A 6,000-nucleotide genomic window follows, 5' to 3' on the forward strand; every position below is an offset into this window, starting at 1 on the left:
CAGGGGAGTCCCCAGTTTGAGTCAGCTGGGTCACATGGCAAGACCGTGTCTCAGAAAATTAAAATGTTTCAAATGCTATGAAAGTAGAAGTTCTATGAAAAATTCATGCTTTTACCTGGAGAAACTGCCTTTTGAGACTTTCTGTGACCTACTTTTCTGGATTATCCTTCCTTTTCAACGTAGAATATTTTCCTTTGTGGATACTATAGGAATGAAATGCTCAGAAAAGAAGAAATTATGGTTTCTAATTTTAGAGATTCTTGAGAGTTGAAGATGTCAACTTTAAGAAGTATACGTGGCCAACAGAGGCAGGAACATTATTCTGGATACCTATTGCAGAATTCTGGATGAGGTTACTATAGTCACACTAAGATGCCATATTAAAGATAAACGTGTTTACTATATGGAGCTAATTATGTCTTCAATGTATATGTCTGAATGCATTGTGGAATGGTTCTAGACTGTTCCAGCTAGGTTTTTAATATGGCTTGGTAGTTTGAATCATTGATTGAACAGCTCTCATATGGCAGTTTATTGGTTCTTGGAGACTAGAAACTGAAGGTAGCAATGCAGAGTTGTCAAGGGTAGGTGGGCATGGGCCAGACAAGTGACACCAAAGGAAAGAGAGAAACTGGAAGAACAAATGCTTGAAGGGACTATGGAGTAGGGAAGTTCTGAAGTGTGTTCTGGTCATAACATCCATCAATATGGGGACAGATGGGGAAGGGTAGAGAGGGGAGAGTGTGTATGGGTAGCTGGCTGTAGCATAGAGGATGTGACACTTCTATTGAGGATCGTGGTGGACATGCAGGAGTGCTAGTGCATCAGATGCAAAGAGCAGGCACCACCCATGTTGTGGGAAGCAAGAAGGCCTTGCTTGGGGAGAGCAAGCTATTTAGGACATGGCAGAGATAATTTGAAAGCATGATTATCATGTTTCTGGCTTGATCCAATGTTCTTTGAGGGAGTGCTTCTTTTCTTCTCTTGTTAATTGTAGCTTTTCTTGTGTTTGTAGTGACTCTTCCTTTGAGTCCTTACATACTGGAGTGAGAATTGAATGGATGCTTGGGCAGCGTCTCTGTATTATATAATGCAATTGTCATGTGTTGTTACCTTTGAAGTCACTACAGTTTCCCCAGATTTCTACTCACATGTTCCCCATCACACAGTACCTTACATCTTCCTAGCTCCCTTTTCCTTGTGTGCAATCAAGTTTAATCCACAGGCTGAAGTAGTGTGTTAGCAGTCAGGAATTTTTTGGACATTTAAATTCTTTTGGTTAGTGAAATTCTAATCTCAAGTTGGAGCTTTCACATTTTTATCTCTCTTGCCTTTGGCTCGTGTTACTTCTTAGTTTTGATCTTGTGCATGTGTGTACATGTGCATGTGCGTTTGTGTGTTTGTGTGTGTGTGTGTGTGTGTGTGTGTTATGGTGTCTGCACATGAGTGTGCAAGTGTAACATTCCTATGTGCACATATGTGGAGGGCAGATGAAGATGTTTGAAGTCCTTTCTCTGCCATGTTGCTTTGAGGCAGGGTCTCTCACCAAACCAGAAGTTAACTGTTTTGTTTGGACTGTCTATCTATCAAGTCCCAGGATCTCCACTTAATGCATCGGTAAAAAGTGCATGTAGATTCCCTTTGCTGTTTGGGTTTTGGGAATTTGGATTAAGGGCATTGTGTTTGCACAGTAAGACTCTTCCCCATGAAACCATATCCCCGGCCCCTCCATTTTCTTTTATTTTTACTATTTATTTATTCACTTTATAACCTGATCACAGATCCCCTCCCTCTCCTCTTCTATCCTCTTCCCCTTTCTTTTAAAGTCCAGGTCTTGCTATGTGTACTGAATGTCTTTGCTATGTAATCTAGGTTGCCCTTGAACTTGCAACCCTCTTTCTCTCCACCTACCAAATGCCAGCATTACAATGTGTGCCACTTGTCTGGAAATGGTGCTACTTTCTGATATACCTCTTGGTTAGCAAAGACATTTATTTCCTGTGGCATTTCAAGACCACACATATGTTTTTGTGTAAGTATTTAGAAATTTAAAGAATGAAGCAAAAAGTTTATCTAAAATTGTTACTTCTCAGACACAGAGTAATTTAAAAAAATATTTAAGAGGACCTACTATAGGCTTAGATTTTTCAAAGCCTATTTTATTTAGGATTCTTAAACTGTCTAACCTCCATTCTAGCCCACTGACCAAAGGTATGGGAGAAAGATGGTTAATAGGACAAGGGGTTTTGAACCTATTTAGACATAGTTCTTTGGGGTGTTTCCAATCTTCCTTGTTAGGATCTCAGCAGTCCAGTTCAATAGCAAACACCAAATGTGAATCAGTAGCAGCAGCTTCATCCTGCAGAAACTGCAGTACTCAAGAGTCAGTGGAAGTGTTATGAATTAGTCTGAGTACTAGGAGAAATTCTTTTGTGTGTTTCTTTCTATGATGTGAAGACCAGCAAAGAAATGAGACCATCAAAGCATTGCAAGGCATAGAAACACAAGAGCATCCTCTAACTGTCTGTGGGGTTCTATTTGTATTCTTTCTAAACATCATGCACCGTCTCAAGCATCCACTCCAGCAAAATGTCATATGTCTGCTTCAGCAAAACATTCTCTCACAAGACAGCTTTCATAAAAACATCATGTGGCTCAACTCAATTTCCAAAGAAACCAGAAATTTCCACTTTAGACTACTAAGTATTCTCTTTTTTTTTTAGTTTCATTGATAGATACATTCTCAAAACTTCATGCCAATAGAAGACAAACTAAAAACTTATTCATTGCCTTATGTAGATACTGCTCAAGAGGACATAATTTTTAAAATAACACTTGATTTATTTTTTTGGGAATTTCACATCATGAACCCTGCTACCCTCACTTTCCAGTCCTTCCAAGTCTACCCTACAACCATTGGGACCTATCCACTCCAAAAGAAGAAGAAGAAGAAGAAGAAGAAGAAGAAGAAGAAGAAGAAGAAGAAGAAGAAGAAGAAGAAGAAGAAGAAGAAGAAGAGAAGAAGAAAAGAAGACGAGAAGAAAAGAAGACTGCGACGAGAAGAGAAGAAGAAGAAGAAGAAGAAGAAGAAGAAGAAGAAGAAGAAGAAGAAGAAGAAGAAGAAGAAGAAGAAGAAGAAGAAGAAGAAAAGAGAAAAAACGGCCAATTTGTGTTGCTCATATATTCACTGGAGCATGGTGTTTAAGATCAACCTCTTAAAGAAAACAGAGTCCTTCCTCACCCACACCCCTGGCAGGAGCCAGCAGTCGTGGAGAGCTACACTTTCACATCCTTTTCACAATTTTTAAGAGTTCTCTTCTATGGCTTTCTGTCTAGGATCTTACTGTTTGGGGGATTGGGGTGGGGTGGGTATGGGTCATTACAGAAGTCTTCTATGTCCTTCTTTCTCAACTGTTAGCCTGTAATCATCAATAACATGGCAGAAGTAGCTTCCCTGTCCTTTACAGTCAGCAGGAGCTAGGTTCATACTCTTACACACGGTTTCTGGAGACAGTAAGGACCATCAACATCCATATGGTTTCTGGTGTCAGCACATGCCATGGACCTCGGCATGGTCTCTGGTGGCAGTGTAGATCACAGACATCAATACTATGTCTTGCTGCTGCACAGGCTTTGAACACTATCACAGACTTTGGTGGCAGTACAGACCAAGGACATCAAAGTGGTCTTAGGTAGCAGCCCTGGACACTCACATCAATACGGTCTTCAGTGGCAGCTCAGCCCATGATCATCAACATGGGTTCAGGTTTTAGCATAGACCATGGACATACATATGGCCTTCTGTGGAACAAGGGACATTCACAGACCCCAGCTGCTGTGGTACCACAGAATCAGGCATGGCCCTTGGTGTCACAACCATTGGTGACAACAAGGGGCATTTAGGATGGCCTCAGGCAGTGGCCCAGACCAAGGACATCTGTATAGCCTTCCATGTTAGCTCACGGCATGGACTTCAACATGGCCACCAGTTGCTGTAGGACTATGGATAATCATTTGAGCTTCTGACTTCAACAGGGTCCAGTGTAGTGGACCATGAATCCAGATACCAAAGTGGTCTCCAGGGTCAGCACGGACCACAGAGGTCTTTCAAGGAGGTCCAGTCCAGAAAGTGAACCATTTTTTTTCCATCTTAGATACACCCATGCCAGAACCAGAGTGACTGTGTGGCCAGGCAGCACATACGGGGGCTGAGTGAGAGTTCAAGTAATTGCTGGTTCTGCCTAGCAATGACACGTTCTCTGTCTACCACAGCCTGCCTTCAAACTCATCTCCGCTATCGTGTCTATGCCTCAGTTGCTCACTCACTGCTCAGTTCCTCCCTCATTACTGCTAGTCCAGCTTGTATTCAGTCTTCATAGTAGCACTGGAAACTGGAAACTGCAGTGTGTCACATATATATATATACACACACTATCCAACAGCAATGAGTCTCTGGTCTAATTCAAGGGGTCTGGATTCTGACACACTATAAATACTATACCATCACCAAGACTCCTCTCAGATATCCAGTTGCTGCCCAGAGTCAGGTGATCTTGTGTATAGTATTCTGGGGACAGGTTCCGGTTGACCTCCAGGATGCTGCACACCTCACTGCCCCTCGAAGAAAATTAGTTTTATTTACTAGTTTGAATTTGTTATTCCATGTACTACACACATGACAGTAAAGTGTTAGCCATCAAGACATTCAACTCAGATACTACGGACTCTTACATTTTCAGAGCCAATTAGTGCGATTGAAATCTAATAATTATGACTTTGATATCATTATATTCTATTAATGGATATAATTACGCTCATAAATCATGTTGTTGAAGATGGAGCATGTACTGAGAAATCACTTGTGGAAAAGGATTTTATTTAGGACTTCAGATGAAGAACTTAACATGGGTTTGATCTCAAATCCTTCCCTAGAAAGTAGAGCTTCTGAGGAGAAATCTCTAGAACATGAAAGTGAAACCCCAGGGTATTAATTTGGCTTAGACACTTGCTAATAATGTGACTTCTGAGCCTAAGTTTATTAGAAAGATGAAATAACACCTAGATGGCAGAGTAGTGAGAAAAATGTTAACATGAATAAGGGAATTTCATAAATTTCCTAGTGCAAAGCTATCATAAAATATTACTACTGTTACATTTTAAACAAGAACATTGTCTCTTGTTCTAATTTTAATTCACAATGACTTCTAATCTCTGTGCCTGCCATGTTCGCTCAAAGATTCCTACTTGAACTGAGGAAGGCTTGATAAAGGTCAGAAACTAATCTTTAGAGTGAGGTCATGGTGTTTGAACGTTTGCCTTTAGCAAACGTTGCTGAGCCACACTGGATGGAGCGGTATGGCTATGCATTAAACATCAAATACACATCAAATACACCAACAGTCATGAATTGTGATGGGCAGCCATTAGAACAGCATAAAATTGTTCTGCCTACTGCCCCAAATCAACGGCTTCCCATAAAAAAAAATCCAGACTATGTGGTTCTCCATTTGGAGATTTCTTGAAATTGTTCAACGTGTCCCATGTTTCAATCACTAATAAACAAAATGAGCATATTTAGCTAATAAGACTTCATTGAATGCTTTTGTTATTTTTTTTAATTACAAAAAGAAAAGGCAAATTCAAAGTAGTATGATCTCTGATAGTGTATTTGAAGAACTAATGGAATAAAATCTGCTTTGATAGATGTAGCTGAAGTTCTCAGCGAGCTCTCAAGGGGCAAGCGAGGTATTTTGGCTCCATGTTTATTTTCTGTGTGCTTTGTTCCTAAAATGTAGGCGTAGGTGCTGCCCAGAAGCAAGGCCGTTAGTAAGGGTTGAAATATGAAGGGAGGGACAGTTGTCCCTGGAAAGACATTCCTAAAAAATGTAGTAAAAAAACTCAATGCTTTCTTAAATTCATTGCCAGATTTAGCTCTATGCATTCTATTGGGAAACTTGGCAGTTAGCATACGAATGCTGACTAATAGTGGAGTCACAGACA

Source organism: Apodemus sylvaticus, chromosome 13, assembly GCF_947179515.1.
Source record: "Apodemus sylvaticus chromosome 13, mApoSyl1.1, whole genome shotgun sequence".
Taxonomy (NCBI): Eukaryota; Metazoa; Chordata; class Mammalia; order Rodentia; family Muridae; genus Apodemus; species Apodemus sylvaticus.